The 20,724-nt window shown below is 35.6% G+C and overlaps 1 protein-coding gene across 2 annotated transcripts in view; it reads right to left on the bottom strand.

The window, feature by feature from the left end:
• The window catches only part of LOC141395140 (protein phosphatase 1 regulatory subunit 14B), a 143,695-nt gene that overhangs the window by 74,819 nt on the left and 48,152 nt on the right, over nucleotides 1-20,724 (bottom strand). The window contains exon 3 of one of the 2 annotated variants that reach the window (XM_073970620.1): nucleotides 278-326. The exons of the other annotated variant lie outside the window; for it this stretch is intronic. The gene's annotated coding sequence lies outside the window, so the exon portion shown is untranslated. The remainder of the gene's footprint in view (nucleotides 1-277; nucleotides 327-20,724) is intronic. 2 annotated transcript variants of the gene reach the window in all.

The raw sequence follows: 20,724 nt of genomic DNA, 5'->3' as shown, positions 1-20,724 counted from the left end.
GATATCCCCGCAAATTTTAATCTTTAATCCTATCCATACTTTTGTCGGTGCATACGCCAAAAATTTTGAAAACCCCCTAAATACAAAAGTTTTTTTGGATAAAAAAGTATTTCAATCCACACAGGCTGAGGGTATATCTCTGTCGGTAAAGCCGACTGATACTTTCTTACTTGTTACTATTTTTTCGATATCATAAAGGTAATACAAAATTGGCAGGTTCTGGAACAGGCATATAATTTTTTACAAACGTTAGAATGTTGAAAAATTATTTGCTTACCGTGAAAATCCTCACATTTATGAATAATAATTTAATTATCAAGTCTCACCTGGAATGAAAGAAAAACAAGAAAAAATAAGTAATGATAAGAATTTGCCATTGAAATGCCAATAAATTTTGCACTTGAACAAAAAATATTTAACAATAAATAATATTCCATACAAATAGAGCCTTCGTCGACCCACATTAATATACTACATACATTGCATGCAAACCATTGCACCATGTTTATACAATTTATGTGTTTATTTCACATTTATATGCTAACAATAAACACCTACACACCCACACACAAAAACACACTCTCAGATGAATTCTTAAAATTACTTTTGTAAATAACAATCACAACCACAAATGAAATTGAAAAAAAAATGAATGGAATGAAAAATAAACCAAAGAAGAAAAATTGTGTTTTCTTCTTTTGCAATGTGCATCTGTCAGAAACAGATGAAATTAGCTTTTTGGTATTTTGTGCATTTTTTCTTTTTCTTTTGAATATTTGTTTTTGTGGGCCATATTGGTTAGCCAACACACCCAATGTAGTGGAGATCATCTAGCCCATGAACAAACAAAAACTGAAATAAATGATCTCTTATGTTTTAGAAATAAAAATAATTCTGTCAACATGTAAACGTGCCTGTTGTAGTAATTAATCATGCTTTTGTTATGTTTGTTTGCTATAAATTATTTACGAGTTAATATATACATACCTAAAACAAGCGGTAAAATTCTTTCACCACAAAAAGTAAAATAAAAACACAACCATAATATAATAGGCAATAGGAATCACATTTTGTCACATATCACGGTGCCCTTGAAACAATTTTAAATGGAAGGTGCTTACACCTCGGAAGTTTTTGCGGATTCTGAAACTACAATGTTTATAGATGAGAAAAATCAAAAAACTAAAAAAATTGCCGGAGCGCTTTTTAAATAAATGGCGATTAAAGTTGACATTTTTAGGGGTTTTTTAGGTTTTCACAATTTTGCTTAGAAACCGCAAGTCATATCAAAATGGGACTTAAGAAAATGTTGTAGCTATGAAAATTCTCAACAAGATTGACCTTTATGGTATTCTCGCCGGTTTTACCGTTTTTGAGATATAGAAGTTCAAATTGGGACAATTCAAATTCAATTCAATTCTGTATCGCCCCCTTAAAAAACAATGACATGACTGCAAATTCCCAACTTAAACTTATATATCTAAAAAAATGGTACAACCTAGGAAAAATTACATAAGCCAGTCCTGTAGAGAATTTTCCCAGCTATAAGATTTTCTCAGGTCCCATGCCGATAAGACTTGCCGTTTTCCAGCGAAATCGCGAAACCTTAACAAAAAAACCTAAAAATGTAAACTAAGCTTCTTTATCTCAAAAATGGTACAGGCCGGGAACAAATGATAAACGTCAATCCTCTAGAGAATTTTCACAGCTATAACATTTTCTTTAGCTCCATTTCGATTGGACTTGCGGTTTCCAAACAAAATCGTAAAAACCTAAAAAACATCCAAAAATGTGAATTTTGACTGCGATTTATTTAAAAATGCCTACAGCGATTTTTTCTTGTTTTTGGATTTTTCTCATCTATGAACACTGCTGTTTCAGAATTCACAAAAACTTTCCCTGTGTAAGCGGTTTTCATCAAAAGTTAGTTAAGGCGCACCCTTCATGACATTGTTTTATTAGGGGGCGATACAGTCAGTGCATTGTCCCAATTTGAACTTATATATCTCAAAAATGGTAAAAACTACGAAAATACCATAAAGGTCGATCTTGTAGAGAATTTTCATAGCTACAACATTTTCTTTAGTCCCATTTTGATAAGACTTGCGGTTTCTACGCAAAATCGTGAAAACCTAAACAGCCCCTAAAAATGTCAACTTAAATCGCGATTTATTTAAAAAGCGCTCCGGCGATTTTTTTGTTTTTTGATTTTTCTCATCTATGAACATTGTAGTTTCAGAATCCGCAAAAACTTCCGAGGTGTAAGCACCTTCCATTTAAAATTGTTTCAAGAGCACCGTGATATTTTTTAATTTTAAGAATAATAAAAATGCGTTACAATTATTTTTTAAGGACAGCCTGGATGACATTTGTTTATACAGCCTTTAGGATGAAAAGGGTATATACACTTTGATACGACCAAATATGTACCTAATCCAAGGCACATTTATATAAGGTAGATGCATGAATTACAACAACTAACAAACATTGTTGTTATTGAACATTTAATGACAAAGAAAATATTGAATAATAGGGTCGTTCTTAAAATTTTCTCAGGAAAATCTTTATAAATAAAAATCAAATGTCGTTCGTTGGTAATGGCATCAGTTGAGAACGGCTGGACCGATAATTCTTTTTTTGAAATGTTCGTCATAACCCAAAGAAAATTGGACCACGCCCACTTTTTTCAATTTTTATCTTTTCTACAAAATTTTCAAGGACTGTACTGGGATGGCCCCCGGTGAAAATAGGCAACACATTTTGTTGAATTTCGGAAGGGGCGGGGAAATTCCCCCATACCCTATTTCTTTCAAAATGCTATATTTACAACAATTACGAATGTATCGGTTTGCGAGACAAATGTGGTTGTGTCTCCGACCTTACCTATTTATTTGGTACCCAAAAACTTGGCCGCGCCCACTTTTTAAAATATGTTACATCTACAAAACTACTGAACCGATTTTCCTGAAATTGCCAGGGAATGTACAGGGGTGGTCCCCGAAAACAGGCTACGTATTTTATTGAATTCCAGAGGGGGCGGGGTGCCTCTCTTTTGTGATATTTTTAAAAAACGCTATATTTGCAAAAAATGGGCATGTATCGGGCATGTATTTATTACGGAAAAAATGTGCCTCATCGAAATAATGATTTTAGACCCCAGGTTTGTTTGGACGAAATCCGTTTTAGACAATTTGGAGTCGAAAGTCAAAAAATTTGCCTTCGTATAATTTTGTTGACACTTAGTTTTAGCTCGAAAATGGGTCATATCCGTCCACTCCTTCAGGTACCTCCCCACAAAAGTTCAAAAATGTTCGGAAACAATATGCGCACGATAACTCTTGAAGGGAGCCACCGATTTCGTCCATTTTTTACAAATCCTAATATATTAACCAGATATATATACGAAACTACTGAACCGGTTTTCCTGAAATTGTCAGGAAATGTACAGGGATGGCCCCCAAAAAGAGGCTACGTATTTTATTGAATTCCAGAGGGTGCCTCTCCTTTGCGATATTTTTTAAAAAATGCTATATTTGCAAAAATTACGGATTAATCTACAATGTAGGTACTTTTTTGGGGCCTAAAGACCCTACCACGCCTGTTTTATGCTAACGAGGGTATATACACTTTCATACGGACAAAATGCCTCATCGAAATAATGATTTTAGACCCCAGGTTTGTTTGGACGAAATCCGTTTCACACAATTTGGAGTCGATTTAGCCACGTCCGTCCATCTGTCTGTCTGGCTGACATTTGGCCTTCGTAATATTTTGTCCAAACTTAGTTTAAGTTCAAAGATGGGTTATATTGGTCCACTCCTTCCAGTTCGAAAACGTTCGGAAAATTTGTGCGCACGATAAATCTTGAAGGGAGTAACCGATTTGGTCCACACCATGCTCATCGTGAAATTTCTACCAGACATAGATGAAGTTCCAATATGGACTATATCGGTCCACTCCTTCGGGTACCTCCCACACAAAATTTCGGAAAAGTTCAGTTTAGGAACTGCTCTCGAATCGATTTGATTTTTGTTGTAACAACATGTATTTCCTGCCCCCCATACGACGGTACAAGTTTCATCAGGCGTAAGTCTATACTTCCTGAGAAAATAGCCTGAAAAATAAAAAAAAAAACAACCCTATGACACCGTGTGTAGCGGTTGGAGCGAGCGCAAGATAACTCTAAAAAGTCAAAAAATTGGCCTTCGTAATATTTTGTCCAAAGATAAGCCATATCGGACCACTTCTTCAAGTACTGTAACGTGACAAAATGTTCACGTACATAATTGAAGTATTTCAGAAATGGTTGAGAATGGTGAGCTTACTACTGCAGGGAGTTTGCTACACGGGCTGGAACAGAAGGTTGCTCTAAGTCCGCTGAGAGCTACCCATTAAGTTGTGGTGGCTGATACATCCATAGGGCCTTCGGGTCAGCTGTTCCACTGGGCCTTCGGGTCAGCAGTTCCACAGGGCCTTCGGGTCAGCTGTTCCACTGGGCCTTCGGGTCAGCAGTTCCACAGGACCTTCGGGTCAGCTGTTCCACAGGGCATTCGTGCCAGCTGTTCCACAGGGCCTTCGGGTCAGCTGTTCCACTGGGCCTTCGTGTCAGCAGTTCCACTGGGCCTTCGGGTCAGCTATTCCACTGGGCTTTCGGGTCAGCAGTTCCACAGGGCCTTCGGGTCAACTGTTCCGTAGTTAGAAACCAGTAGCGCAGAAATTAGACTAACTAGACTAATATCCGAAGCCGTCGTGTCCCCGGGCATCAGCACCGAATACATCGTCATCCCGATCATCTGTAGCCGAACACCGAATTCATCGTCTTCCCGATCATCTATAGCCGAACACCGAATTCATCGTCTTCCCGATCATCTGTAGCCGAACACCGAATTCATCGTCTTCCCGATCATCTGTAGCCGAACACCGAATTCATCGTCTCCCCGCTCATCTACAGCCGAACACCGAATGCATCGTCATCCCGATCATCTATAGCCGAACACCGAATTCATCGTCTTCCCGATCATCTATTGCCGAACACCGAATTCATCGTCTTCCCGATCATCTACAGCCGAACACCGAATACAACGTCATCCCGATCATCTGTAGCCGAACTCCGAATTCATCGTCTTCCCGATCATCTGTAGCCGAACACCGAATTCATCGTCTTCCCGATCATCTACAGCCGAACACGAATACATCGTCATCCCGATCATCTACAGCCGAACACCAAACACAAACAACGCCGTTTCCCTCGTAGAAGACGCTGGTAACTCAACACGAGCTCCTCAGCTGCCAAATCCCAGCGAGTCTGCATAATCCAACGCCAACTATTAATCTAAATATATACCCATTGAATTCATTCTTATCGCACTTGAACACAAGTAGATTGTAAATTAGTATTTATTCAATAAATCCCGATTTAACCCCCAGGAAAGGAGAATACTAGTCTTCTCATTTCGTAAGGTTTAGTGGGTCCTTATGGAGACCCTGGACGCGACTGAGCTTACCCCAGCCGACGACAAAACCACGTTACAGTACCTCCCGCACAAAATCTCAAAAACTTTTGGAAAATATTTGCGCACGATAACTGTTGAAGGGAGTGACTGATTTGGTCCATACTTGACACATCCTAATATATCTACCAGATATAAATCAGGTGCAAATATGGACTATATTTGTACACTCCTTCGGGTACCTCTAACACAATTAAGACGGTACACGTTTTTTCAGGGGCAAGTCCATACTTCTTGATAAAACAACTCGAAAGCTTTTAAAACCTCTATGGCACCATATGTAGTCGTTGGAGATCTCGATAACTCTCGAACTGATCAACAGATCTGGTCCAAAATGTGGGCTACGTCATATTTTGTATAACTTAGTTTCAGTTTGAAGATGGGCAATACCGGTCCACAACTTCCGGTACTTCCCCCCAATATTTAAAAAATGTCACTAAAATGGTATGCACGGTATCTCTTAAACGGGGCTACCAATTTGATCCAAAATTTGGATCTCCTAATATCTTGTCCAAATTTAGTATAACTTCTAAAATGACCCATATCGATCCTCTTCTTAGGGGACCTCCCCCACAAAAGTTCAAAATTTGTACCTATGTGCAGTTTAGGTGTTGTTCGACGATCCTTTGGAAATGTATACCGAAGCTGTTCGTTGTGGTCCTGTTTACAGCGATATTATGTTTTCCGTGGACAAGTCCATGCTTCCTGGAATACTGGTCTAAAAATTATACGATGACCCACTGAAATGACTAGTGGTCGCGATATCTATCGAAAAGATATGACTCTCTAAATAAGATCCACTTCCATAATTGAATTTGTGGGTCCATTCCTTTCTCCGCAACACTTTTGAACTTTAATCCTAATTCCCATTTTTTGTCGGCAAGTTCAAATCTCCAAAACTGAAAAGACCCTAAATACATTCGATCTGTCTGAAGATGAATGTTTCTATTCAAACAGGCTGAGGGCAAAGCCGACTGATACTTTTTTACTTGTTTCTTCTTAATTGACTTTTTGTCAATAAAATTCATTGATCATAAAAATATATTACAACATTTATATTAGCAGAGTAATAAACATAATTCGCTTCATTAATTCATGTGACCAATATAAACGTGCCGCGTACCTTGTGACATGTCACGTGATATGGTTTAAACGAAAACGTTAACCAGTTTATTCGACGCCCACGATAATTTTTCATGTGTTTCCATTCATAATTAAAATTACATTAACATATTTAATTTAAAGAAAACATTTTAGACAAAAGCCGTTTCACAAAGTCTCACATTCAAAAACAAATCTGTTTCAATTTATTAAGCGGCCTTTTTCAAAAAACCCCATGTAAACAATCAACGGATGAATACCATAATCTGTCGACAAACTACTTCTCTGGCTCGAATTTGCTGTGACACTCCCATAAAAACATAAAAAACACATTTTAATAGGATTTGAAAAGCGCATAAAAAACAAATGGTTTACAAAAGTCTATCAGGTTTTCTATTCTTAGATTTTTTACGATTGTGGTTTTGAAGTTTGTCTTCGGTACTATTGGGTGCTAAACTGTTGCTTCATAAACTATAGGCCTAAAGGCCTTCATTTTGTGTTAGTATGTGTGTCTGTTCTTCACCTCAATTAACATCTTTGTTGGTTTCTTTGAATTGTTAACTAAAGTCCCCCGACCCCACCGAACATTTATCTATCAAATTAGACGAGATGACATTTCCTGTTGACCAGTTTATAGAGAGATTTTTTTCTTTGAACTTTTTAAATAAAAGTGAAAATGTAAAATTGGTAACATTTTTTGTTTTTGTTGGTTGGTGGCCTCCTCTTAATGTATTTGTTTTTGTTGATGTTTTGGTGTTTCGTTTGTAGTTGTTGTTTCAGGGGTTGGCTAATAAAAAACATTCTAAAACATTTTTCCCATGAATTTGTTTTGTTGTTATTTTTTAGGAACTTTAAAGTGTTAACAAATGAAGATGTATGTTTATGAGATTCACATAAAATAAAATTGTTTACCAATTAACCTGAAACAATAAGAAATATCAGTGCGAAATATTTGGTCGTGAGGTTGGCTCTGCATGTGAGTGTTTTGTTTTAATAGCAATAGAAATTTAAATGTTCATGTCTTTATTTTGCACTAAAGTAGATATATAAGTCTGAAACCCCGGGAATAACTATCCAGTCAACCAAACTTTGAGAGTTCGGTCCGAAAGAAGTTTTCGTCCTTTTTCAATACACACACATATATACAATAGAAGACTTTTTTCTTCATGAATTGTTATGCCTTCCAGTTCAGAAGTTTGATAAATTGGCACTGTAGCTTAATTTTTATACCCTCCACCATAGGATGGGGGTATATTAAGTTTGTCGCTACGTTTGTAACTACTCGAAATAATCATTGTAGACCCCACAATGTATATATATTCTTGATCAGCGTGCTATTCTACATCGATATAGCCATGTCCGTCCGTCCGCCCGTCTGTGGAAATCACTCTAGCGTCCGAACGGATTGACGTAGGTTGATGAAATTTTGGGAAAATATGTTATATTTACGTAGGACTTTTGATATTGAAAGCGGGCTATGTAGGTCCACGCTTTCGTATAGCCCCCATACAAAATGACGCGTGACGCGTCGTCGTTTTAAGGAATTTTTAAGATATTTGGCCCATTTTACCACCGAATTGGTTGTAATTTGGTACTTTGTGCCTCCAGAAGCCAACAAATATTCCTACCAAAGTTGGGTTATATAGGTCCACGTTTTGGTATAGCCCCCATATAAGCCCCATATAAAGTACGCGTCATTTTAATATATTTTGAATGTATTATACCCATTTGACCAAAGAATCGGTTGTCACTTTTTATTTTGTGTTTTCAGAGGCTAAGAAACATTTCTACCATAAAATGTTTATATAGGTCCACGTGTTGATATAGCCCCCATAATACAATATCTCCCGATTTTCGATATTTTGAACGTTTTAGCCTCATTATCACACCGATATGGCTGAAATTTGGCATTTAGTCTTCTTTAGGCGTATAAAACTTTCCCCCAGAAATTTGTAGGTATAGGTCCACGCCATCATATAGCCCCCTTAGAACGGTACCTTCCGAATTTCGGTATTTTGAGCGAACTTAACGCTTTTCTTACTTGTTTTAAATTATTTTTTTATTTGTTTTGTTATTGTTGAAGATTAAATCATATGATAGCTTAAGTCTGGAGTATTCCCCCATGGGCATAACTTCATCATTACTTTCTTTACAGAGAGTGATGTTTACAAAACGCACTGACACCCTGCAAAATTTACAGATCGCTACCAATATCATGATCTCATCCCGGCGAAGAGAATTATCAATTGGCTTTTCAGTTTTTAAAATGAAGATTTTTTTTGTGAAAACCTGTACTTTTTAAGCATCGAGTATTAAAAAAAAAAAAAAACACCAGAACAAAATATTTGCAAGCTGACAGCACGATTCAACTAAGAAATCATCGATTTCTGTAAGTTGAAATAACATCAACACAGTTAGCTGTGAGTATGTTGTTGGAATTTATTTAAAAATTCCATTTTGTGCGTGCCTTCGCTGTTATTATTTTTTTTTTTATTTTTAACTTTTTAGTAAATAAAATTTGTTTTGACCTCTGTTGGCCGAAAATCTGGATAAAAACTTTAAAATGCCTAAAATCAGGTTGTACAGTTATATGGGGGCTACACCAAAACATATACATATGTCCACAATTTTTAATGGGGAAATGCCTGTACCATTGGGAATTCCAAATGCCAAGTTACAGCAAATTCGGGCTAAGAACGACTATAAAAACCTCAAAATACCTGAATTCGGGTGGTACCATTATATGGGGGTAATAGAAACAAATTGACCCATATTGGTTTTGGTTTCATATTCATGTATTGCCATCCACATCTGAAAAGTGTGCAAAGTTTTAGTTCGATTGGTCAACTGAAACTGACAGACAACACAGAAGCTTAAATAAAACACTGTAAAAATAATTTCCTGTAGCAAGAATGAATGAAATTTTGCATATTAATGACAACAATAATGTTTATTCTATTTAAGTATTTAAAAAGGGGAAAAAGTATCTGTCGGCCGACATAGATATACCCTCAGCCTGTATGAATTTTGGGCGTATGAATTTGCCTACAAAACAAGTAAGAAAGTATCAGTCAGCTGTGCTGACGGATATATACCCTCAGCCACTGATCAAAAAAACCATAAAACCAAACCAAACACAATAATTATGCCATTATCTTAGGAAGTATTGACTTACTCCGAAAAAATGTACCGTTGTAAATGAGGCCGTTCGAATAACCTACTGAATAAAGAATCAAAACGAAGCGAGAGAAGCTCTTAAACTTCACTTTATCCGAATTTTGTGTGGGAACGAATCGGCTGATCCGTCCGAGATTTGCCGTGCGCCTTAGCTGAGTTTTACAGCTTTCGGGCCATTTTCTCAGGAAGTGTGGACTTGCCCCTGAAAAAGGCTTGTACCATCGTAATGGGGCAGCGAATATATGTTGTTATAACAAATATCAAAACCATCCTAGAGGAGGTCTTAAACTGCACTTTTCCGAAATTTTGGATGAGAGGAACCTCAAGAGTACAAACAGGTTTTTCAAAAAATCATACATAGGGTAGTAGAACTCGCGATTCTGAGTTTTTTGATATATGTGTCGTGAATGTAGTCTACACAGCTTCATAGAAATCTGCATCCAATCTGCGGAAATTTTTATACCCTCAACATTTATGCTAACGAGGGTATATACACTTTCAAATGGGCAAAATGTGCCTCACCGAAATAATGGTTTTAGACCCCAAGTATGTTTGGACGAAATGTGTTTCAGCCAATTTGGAGTCGATTGAGTAATGTCCGTCCGTCTGGCTGCAGCGCACGATAACTCTCGAACGGATCAATCGATTCGATACAAAATTTGGCTTTCTTAATATTTTGTCCAAACTTAGTTTAAGTTCGAAGATGGGTTATATGGGTCCACTCCTTCCGGTACCTGCCCCAAAGATAACTCTTGAAGACAGTTACCGATTTGGTCCATACTTTGCAAATCGTGAAATGTCTTAGATGAGTTCCAATGAGTTTCCAATATGGACTCAATCGGTCCACTCCTTCGGGTACCTCCCACACAAAATTTCGGAAATGTTCAGTTTAGGACCTGCTCTCGAATCGTTTTGATTTTTGTTGTAGCAACTTGTATTCACTGCCCACCATACGATGGTATAAGTTTCATCAGGGGCAAGTCCACACTTCCTGAGAAAATAGCCCCAAAGTTGCAAAAAAAAACCCTATGACACCGTGTGAGGTGGTTGGAGCGCAAGATAACTCTCGAACGGATCTGCCGATTCGGTCCAAAATTTGGCCTTAGTAATATTTTGTCCAAACATAGCTTAAGTTCGAAGATAAGCCATATCGGCCCACTCCGTCAGGTACCTCCCCCACAAAAGTTCAAAATTGTTCGGAAAAATTGTTCGTACGGTAACTCTTGAAGGGAGTGGCCGAATTGGTCCATACTTTACACATCCTAATATATCTAACAGATATAGATCAGGTTCAAATATGGACTATATTTGTGCACTCCATCCGGTACCTCCCACACAAAATTTCGGACAAGTTCACAATCGAATCACTTTGATTTTTTGTAGCAACTTGCATTCGCTGCCTCAATTACAATGGCAAATTTTTTTCAGGGGCAAGTCCATACTTCTTGAGCAAACAGCCCGAAGGGTGTAAAAACCCCCTATGGCACCATATGTAGTGGCTGGAGATCCACTTCCATAATGGTCAATGTCGATCCATTCCTTTTAGTATCTCCTCCGCAAAACTTTTGATCTTTAATCAGAATCAACATTTTTGTCGGTTCATACACCCAAAATTTTTAAAATCCCCTAAATACATACGTTTTTGGGAAAAAATGTTTTAATATACACAGGCTGAGGGTATATCTCTGTCAGCAAAGCTGACTGATACTTTTTTACTTGTTTGAGAACAATTTTCAAAGGTTAATATTTTTCGGGTCTAATATTTGCAATTGTCATTAGAATACCACGTACTCCATTGCACATTTTGTTTTTTTACGTCCCGGATCAAATAAATTTTCATGGTGAACACTGGAATCGGATGCGAACAAAAATTGTATGCACCCTACGCAAACTTGCGATGTTTTATAGCTTTTTGAACACTAAGAAGCAGCCGATACTGCATCTTAGCCACCAAATTAAATATATGCAATTTCGAAAAATATATGCAACTTAAAAGATATGGTCTTGGTATACACGAAAATCACATGCGGACAAATGATAAAACAAGCTAAAATGGGTTATTTGACCTCTATTTCCATTTCAGAAGCTTTGAGATATATTTTCAGCAACCCCCATGGGAAAGCTTTAATATGAATGTCTATAAAGCAAAATCTGTCTATTTTATAGGGAGATTTAAGCAATATGAAGGAAGTATTCAAACAGATTTTTCCAATATTTTCTACTACATAATACATCACGGTGCGCCTTAACTAAATTTAAATGAAAGGTGCTTACACCTGGGAAGTTTTTGCGGTTTCTGAAACTGCAATGTTCATAGATGAGAAAAAACTAAAAAATAAAAAAATCGTCGGAGGGATTTTCAAATAAATCGCGGTCAAAGTTCATATTTTTAGGGCCTTTTTAGATTTTCACGATTTTGCTTGGAAACCGCAAGACCTATCGAAATGGGATTAAAGAAAATGTTGTAGCGGTGAAAATTCTCTACAAGATTGACCTCAATAGTGTTTTCGTAGGTTTTACCATTTTTGAGATATAGAAGTTCAAATTGGGACAACGTTCTGACTGTATGGTCCCCTATAAAACAATGTCATACAAGGTGCACCTTAACTTTGAATGAAAACCGCTTACAACTGGGACGTTTTCGCGAATTCTGAAACAGCAATGTTCATAGATGAGAAAAATTTAAAAACAAGAAAAAATCGCTGGGGGATTTTTAAATAAATCGCTGTCAAACTTCACATTTTTAGGTTTTCGCGATCTTGCTTGGAAACCACAAGTCCTATCGAAATAAGACTAAAGAAAATGTTGTAGCTGCGAAAATTCTCCAGAGGATTGACCGTTATGATTTGTTCCTAGGGTTTACCATTTTTGAGATATAGAAGTTCAGGTCACATTTTTAGGTTTTTTGTTAGGTTTTCACGATTTACTTGAAAACGATAAGTCTTATCGAAATGGGACTAGAGAAAATCTTACAGCTGTGAAAATTCTCTATAAGATTAGATTTTTGAGATTTATAAGTTTAACTTGAGCAATTGCAGTCATGACTTAGTTTTATAAGGAGACGATACAGTCAGTAAATTGTCAAAATTTGAACTTCTATATCATAAAAATAATAATACCTACGAAAACATCGTAAAGGATAATCTTGTAGAGAATTTTCACTGCTACAACATTTTGTTTAATCCCATTTTGAAAGGCTTTGCCGTTTTCAAGCAAAATCGTGAAAACTTAAAAAAGCCCTAAAAATGTGAACTTTGACCGCGATTTATTTGAAAATTCCTCCGGCGATTTTTTGTTGTTTTTTTTTTTGATTTTTCTCATCTATAAACAAAGATTTTCTAGAGTTGAAAGACCTTATAAAGCTCTACTCTAGACACAGAAGATCCTATAAACGTCTTCTAAAGACAGAAAATGTTATAAAGGTCTTCTAGAGACCAAAGACCTTACACATCTTCTACAGACTGAAGACCTTATAAATGTCTTGCAGAGATAGAAAACCTTATGAACTTCTTCTACCTTACCTTATAAAGGTCTTCTAAGTATATTTTGGTGTACGATGCATACTTCTAGAAATAGTTTAATTCTATTAAATATAAATAATGAATGCAATATTAATTACATTTCTAGAGACAAAATACCTTATAAAGGTCGCCTAGAGGCAGAAGACCTTATAATGGTCTTCTAGGGACAGAAGACCTTATAAAGGTCTTCCAAATTCAGAACATCTTATAAAGTTCTTCTATAAACAAACTTCTGTAGACACTATAGTGACAGAAAATCTTCAAAAGTTCTTCTGGGTTAAGAAAACCTTATAAAGGTCTATTGTCTCTAGAGGACCTTTATAAGGTCTTTTGCCTCTAGAAGACCTGTATAAGGTCTACTGTCTCTTGAAGATCTTTATAGGTTTTTACGTCTTTTGAAGACCTTTATAAGTTTTTCCTTCTGTATATGACTTTAAATAGTCTTCTGTCTCTAGAAGACCTTTATATAATATATTTATTTTATATAATTGTTATTAATTAATAATTTAATTTTCTCATTAATATATTATTTAAATATATCCCAAAAAAAAACAGTTCAAATTCGACCTTAGCTTTTTTAAAATCTTGAACATTGGTCACAGCTTCTATCCTAGAGCCATGCTCTGTGATTAGCAAACAAATCATGCAACAACGAAAAAGCACTAAAACAAGGTGTTAATTAACACTGATCAAAAAAAAAAAAAAAAAATGGAAAAATTAATGTGAACGAAAGAAACGAAAAAAACGTCTATCAACTAACAAAATAAATAGAACAAAACGAAAAACAAAATTAACAAAAACAAAAAATCAGATAATAAACAAACAAAAAACGTGCAGTGCAGACTATAAGCAAATTTAACAATTTTGATGTGATGCCGCAATAATTCTTGTGAACTGTGATTTATTTGTTGTTCTTGTTGTTTCAGTTTTTGGGAATTTATTTTTAAATTTTTAGCACAAAAGGTTTTTTTTTTTGTGATGATGATGACGATGATGATGGCCCATAAAAATATTTTAGCTTTACTTGGTATAGGTGTGGGCAAAGCAAACACATACACCGATATACTAATGCCGACACATATAAAATAATTGGAATTTTTAGGCAATTTTATGTAATGTGTACAAATCTACAATGTAATTTGTTGTGAATATTTGTTGTTTAAATAAAATGTTGACTATAAATGCAAATAAAAATACTGGAAATTTCTATTTACACAAAAATCCACAATTCCGCCAAAAAAATTTTGTTTCCTATTTAAACATTATTACAAAGATAAACAAATCATTAGTGAATGAATAGGATGAATAGGAAAAAATAATTGAAAAATAAATTCTTATTGACACAATTTTTGTCGCACAGTTTCCCTTCAATAAAGCCGATATGTAAGGAAAGACATGGTGTCTATTGTGGTTCCTGAAGCAATGGCAATGTTTTTCAATTGAATATCCATGATATTAAAAAAAAATTTTGTATTTTCTTTCTTAGAGACACTTGGCTCTTTAAGAAATTCCCCATAATAATAATGCCCATAAATGGCAAATAAACGTTTAAATTGTTCACTTTTTCGCCTTTTTTATTTATTATTACTTAAGAATTTCTGTTTCTTTTGTATATTTCAGTGTTAAATAACTCACAGCCAGCTGAGTACCACCACAAGTCAATGACTTGGCTAAACCGTGCTTGAGTTATAACCTCAAAGACCAACGAACAAATAAAACCACCAACGGTGTTTCATAAATCAAGGTAAGTGCTGAGTAATGAAATTCTAACAAAATGTAGTCAAATTTAATTGTTAATTTTATAAAATTAACAAAAACCCAAATGGCTTTAAACAGTAAAACCTTTCACAAGAGAACATTGATTTTTAAGAGAAAATTGACGTCTCTACGCAGCGTGATGGAATATTGTTGAAGCTACCATATTTTGAGATTATAAGCTAGTCTTGCAATAATGTAACCCTATATATTGTTGGAACAACCATATATTTTGTGATTTGACTGAAACTGTGTACATTGCAATATCGGAAACTCAATATAGTCATCACAAACTTATTTATTCGCCCCAAAATCGCAAACAATAAATTAATAAATTTCCTCTTTGCCTGGGAATCCTTAAATGCTCATGACATGATCACACAATATATGGTGTATATATATAAAATGCTGATCCTCAAAAAATTCGTACGTGATTCGAATAAAAAATAATTTATTTCAACTGCCAAAATTCCTTTACGTTGTTATTATATAGCCTCCTAAAAATATTTTTTAGGCATTTATTTTATTGTCAATATCGACACAAGAATTCGATATAATTTATATTTGTGGCATATGAATCAAATTTATCTTTAATTTATATTCACTTCACATATATAATATGATTTTTTGTGTAATGTTAATGTGGTATCCTCTAATGCCATGCAATATAATTTTGATTAATAATGTCATTAAATATGCTATGTATGCTCTTTCAGCTAGTTGTCCTTCTAATTAATATGCTGTCCAAAATAATAATGAAATATGTGAAGAAATCACCTAATTTCCATATTATTATGACCGAACACATGTGTTAAGAATGAGAATTTATTGGAGGAGAACGTGTCATCGAATGGATGGTGGGTGATTGCCAAAATGTGTATGATTTTGTTTTTGCTAATTAAATCATCAGCTATTGGAATCAGTAACAAGTAAAAAAGTATCAGTCGGCTCTGCCGACAGATATATACCCTCAGTCAATGTGAAGCGAAACTTTCACCTCCGGACAGATCGAATGTATTTAAGGTCTCTTCAGAATTTTGTGGCCCTTTTTGGACAAAAATGTGGATTAGGAATTAACTGCGCTAAGACACAAATGTTGAACTTTTGTAGGGCAGGTACCCTTAGGAAGGACCGATATGGGCCATTTTAGAAGTTAAACTAAATTTTGATAAAATATTAGGAGATCCAAAGTTTGGACCAAATTGGTTGCCCCATTCAAGTGATATCGTTCTAGCATTTTAGTGAAATTTTTAAATATTGGGGAGAAGTACCGAAATTTGTGGACCGGTATTGCTGAAACTAAGTTTGGATAAAATATGGCGAAGACCAAATGTCGTGCTCTCCGACCGCCACATAGGTGACATAGGGGTGTTTTACACCTTTGGGGCTGTTTTCCCAAGAAGTATGGACTTGCCCCTGAAAAAAACGTTTACCGTCGTAATGGAGGTAACGAATGCAAATCGCTTCAACAAAAATCAAAGTGATTCGAGAGCAGGTCTTAAAGTGAACTTATCCGAAATTTTGTGTGAGAGGTACAAGAAGGAGTAGACAAATATAGTCCATATTCGAACCTGATCAATATCTGGTAGATATATTAGGATGTGCAAAGTATGGATTACATCGGTCACTCCCTTCAAGAGTTATCGTGCGCAAAATTTTCCGCATATTTTTGAAGTTTTGTGGGGGAGGTACCTGAAGGAGTGGACCGATATAGCCCATCTTCGAATTTAAACTATGTTTTGATAAAATATTACGAAGGCCAAATTTTGGACCGAATCGACAGATCCGTTCTAGAGCTATCGTGCGCTGCAACCACTACACCAGGTGTCATAGGTGTTTTTTTGCAACTTTCATGCTATTTTTTTGTGTGGGAGGTACCTGAAGGAGTGGACCGATTGAGTCCATAATGGAACCCCATCTATGTCTGATAGAAACTTCACGATGTGCAAAGTATGGACCAAATCGGTTACTCCCTTCAAAAGTTATCGTGCGCACAAATTTTCCGAACTTTTGAGTGGGAGGTACCTGAAGGAGTGGACCTATAAGCACCACTTTCGAATTTGATCTAATAATCGAAGAAATATTACGATATGCAAAGTGTGGATGTGAAGCACCACTTTCGAATTTGATCTAATAATCGAAGAAATATTACGATATGCAAAGTGTGGATCAATGCAGTATTCGATTCGAGAGTTGTTCGTGCTCACCAGCCACCGCATACGAGGGTTACTAACAAACCTACTGGCCTAGGCAATACGCGGTGTCGCCAGGCGTCATTTGACATTTTTTTTTTGGAAAGTTTTTAGACTAACCCCCTGTTTTTGTAACTATTTTTTGTTCATTCGTCTATATTCGTAATAATTTAGGCATCCATACCCAAGCCCCCAGATGACATACGGGCCTAGGCCAGAAGGTTTTTTAGTGACCCGTATGTCGGTCGTGGGGATTTGTTTAAAGCTTTAGGGTCATTATCTCAAGAAGTATGGACTTGCCACACAAAAAACTTGTATCATCTAATAGGGGCCTTGAGTGTAACCTGTTGCAAGAAAAATCCTAAACTGTACTTTCCCGAAATTTTGTGTTGGAGGTACCCGAAGGAGTTCACATATATAATGCACACTTTAACCTGATCTTATGAAGTTATGATGTTATGAAGTTAAGGCATGGACCGATATAACCCATATTAGAACTTGATTTAAGTTTGCATAAAATATTATGACTGCCAAATTTTGGACCGAATCGGTTTATCCGAGAGTTGTCATACGCTCCATCCACTACACATGGTGTCATAGCATGTATTTTGATCTTTCGGGCCATTTTCTCAGGAAGTATGGACTTGTCCCTTAAAAAGCTTGTACCGCAATAAATAAGAGTTTCTACAACAAAAATCAAAACGATTCGAGAGGAGGTCTTGACCTGCACTTTTCCGAAATTTTGTGTGGGAGGTACCCGAAGGACTATCCATATTCGAACTTGATCTATGTCGGGTGAAAATATTACGATGTGGAAATATTACGATGACATATCTTCGCCAAATTCCAGCCAGACAGACAGACAGTCGGACGGACATTGCTAACTCGGCTCCAAATTGTCTGAAACGGATTTCGTCCAAACACACTTGGCGTCTAAAACCATTATTTCGATGGAGCACATTTTGTCCGTATGAAAGTGAATATACCCTCGTTAGCATAAATGCTGAGTGTATAAAAAGAAGGATTCTAAATCAATATTTTATTAGCCAACATCTTAAAGAAGGAATTCTGTGACAGTAGAAAAAGTTTGTCGAAAGAAAATGATTGCGAACGAAAAACACCTAAACTTTGGTTTTCACGGCAATATTGAATTCGTGTTTGCTTTAAGACAACTACAAAATTTAATAATAAAAATCATACACGAGTTTAGTTGTTTTTCATGTTCGAAAGGCAGTTAATCTTTGTACACGCAAAAAAAAAACGGCCTCTCTAACATATGTCCCAAACATATTTTGCAGCAAACATATATATGTTTGCAACAGTCCCAAACATAATATATGTTTGAGTCTGCAAACAAATATATGTTTGGGTGTAAACAAATATATGTTTGGGTGCAAAGATATGTATGTTTGGGTGCAAAGATATTTATGTTTGGGTGCAAACAAAGATATCTTTGGGTGGAAACAATTTTATGTTTGGGTGCAAATATTTTATATGTTTGGGTGCAAAAAAGTACAAACCCAAAAGGCACAAAAAAAAACAAACACATGCACCAGTGGGCGCTTACTGAGAGCAAGGGAGCGTAAAATTCAATGTAAAACACTTTGAAATGTGTGCTCATTTGCTCTCAGTAAGAACTCACTGGCTATCTCTATAGCAGCGTCGCCCATAATATTTCCATCAATACTACAGCATATGTGTATGCATTGGTGAAAAAAACAACAACCACATGATATTCATCGTTTGTTTATTTACTCGTACACTGTACGTGAGAGAGAGAAGCAAATGCAAAAACAACTCAGTGGGCGCCCTCACTATACTTCTTTGCAAAGACAGCGCGTCTCTGCTCTATAGTATACACACAAATGTTGAGGTTGTTTATTGAAAGGAAAGAGAACAACAAACACATAGGTACATACAAAATTCCAAAGAAATACATGACACACTTTAATAAAAGAAAAACTCATTGAAATAATTTGTAAATAGTCACACTTTTAAAAAGGAAAAATATATAGAAACGTAATTGAACGCTTCTCCTTAGTTGTGAAATAAAACAAATGTCCTCATAGTTGAAATCATCAGCGGGGAATCGGCATCTAGAATCAAATTATTATGTAATGTATTAAATAAATATGAATATGCCATATTTCAAATATACATAAGTATGTATGTAATTACCAATATTAAATGCGATTTCTTCCTTGTCCAATAAAATAATTCCATTCAACTTTCCGATTCAATTATAAAATGTATTGGGCATTTAATTTACTAAAAACACAATTTCTTTAAGAAAACACAAAACACTGATTAATTCACTCACTTTACCGTCTTGACGCTACGCTGGCAACTAAAACACTGAAGAAAGAAAAAACAAAATAATTCATACCATTTCTTCTTATCCTATTCGCCCACTACGTTGGTTAACACGTATCAAAGCACCAAAGCCCCCTTCTTCGCTTCTATGTCTTCTATTATACAATACACACAACTCTTCATTATAAAACAGCATTCCACAGCCGCGAGAGCACTGTTATTACTCTCGTTGACAAACATCCTCTCTCCACCCATGAAAAAAATGTTCTAACATAAAAAATATGTTTTACCCAAACATATCAAATTGAGATATGTTACAAAATGTTGCAAACATATTTTTGTTTGGACCCAAACATATTATGTTTGGATCCAAACATATAATTGTTTGCAACCGGTCCCAAACATATATTTGTTTGGATCCAAACATATTTCTAACATAAATTTTTCTGCGTGTAGAAGACATCACAAAATTTATTGCTAGAATTATTTTCTTAGTTATAGGAATACGTGAAATCTGTCGAAAATATACAGTGGCGGACAGCTAATTAGGGACAATAAATTCAGTTTAATATAGCATTTCCAAATTAAATGAAACCTTTTCCAAATTGAATGAAACCTTTTCCAAATTGAATGAAACCTTTTCCAAATTAAATGAAACCTTTTCCAAATCAAATGAAACCTTTTCCAAATCAAATGAAACCTTTTCCAAATTGAATGAAACCTTTATTTTTATTAAAAGAAAAAAGCCTGGATATATTGAAAAGAGAAAGAAATAAAAAATTATAGGGGTTTTCACCGACTTTTCTACTTAAATTCTAATCTTAAAAGTGTACCTCCCTGCACGTTTTACTTCCTTGAACTTAAACATTTCATAATTTTTAAAGTTATAGCGAAATAATCCTAAAGAGAGAATTTATTTTTAAAAAATTCCTAATAACACTGTGACACAAAATGAAAGCGAACATCTGGGGCAGAGATAATTCCTTATGGGAATGAAAACCCTTTTTGAATATATTAAGAATCCCGAAGGACAGATCAGCCGTGAGTCGAAGTTCCGAGTTATGGCCTGATTAAGTTTCTGCTGAAGACCATGTAAGGCATCTGAAATTAACGTTATATCTTTCTTAACAGTTGTTTTAAGGTCTTCGTAAAAAC

The sequence above is a fragment of the Musca autumnalis genome, unplaced genomic scaffold (genome assembly GCF_047663935.1).
Source record: "Musca autumnalis isolate F117 unplaced genomic scaffold, ASM4766393v1 scaffold_2, whole genome shotgun sequence".
In the NCBI taxonomy this organism is placed as follows: domain Eukaryota; kingdom Metazoa; phylum Arthropoda; class Insecta; order Diptera; family Muscidae; genus Musca; species Musca autumnalis.
The sequence above is the reverse complement of the archived record's forward strand: the minus strand, read 5'-3'. Positions and strand labels throughout refer to the sequence as shown.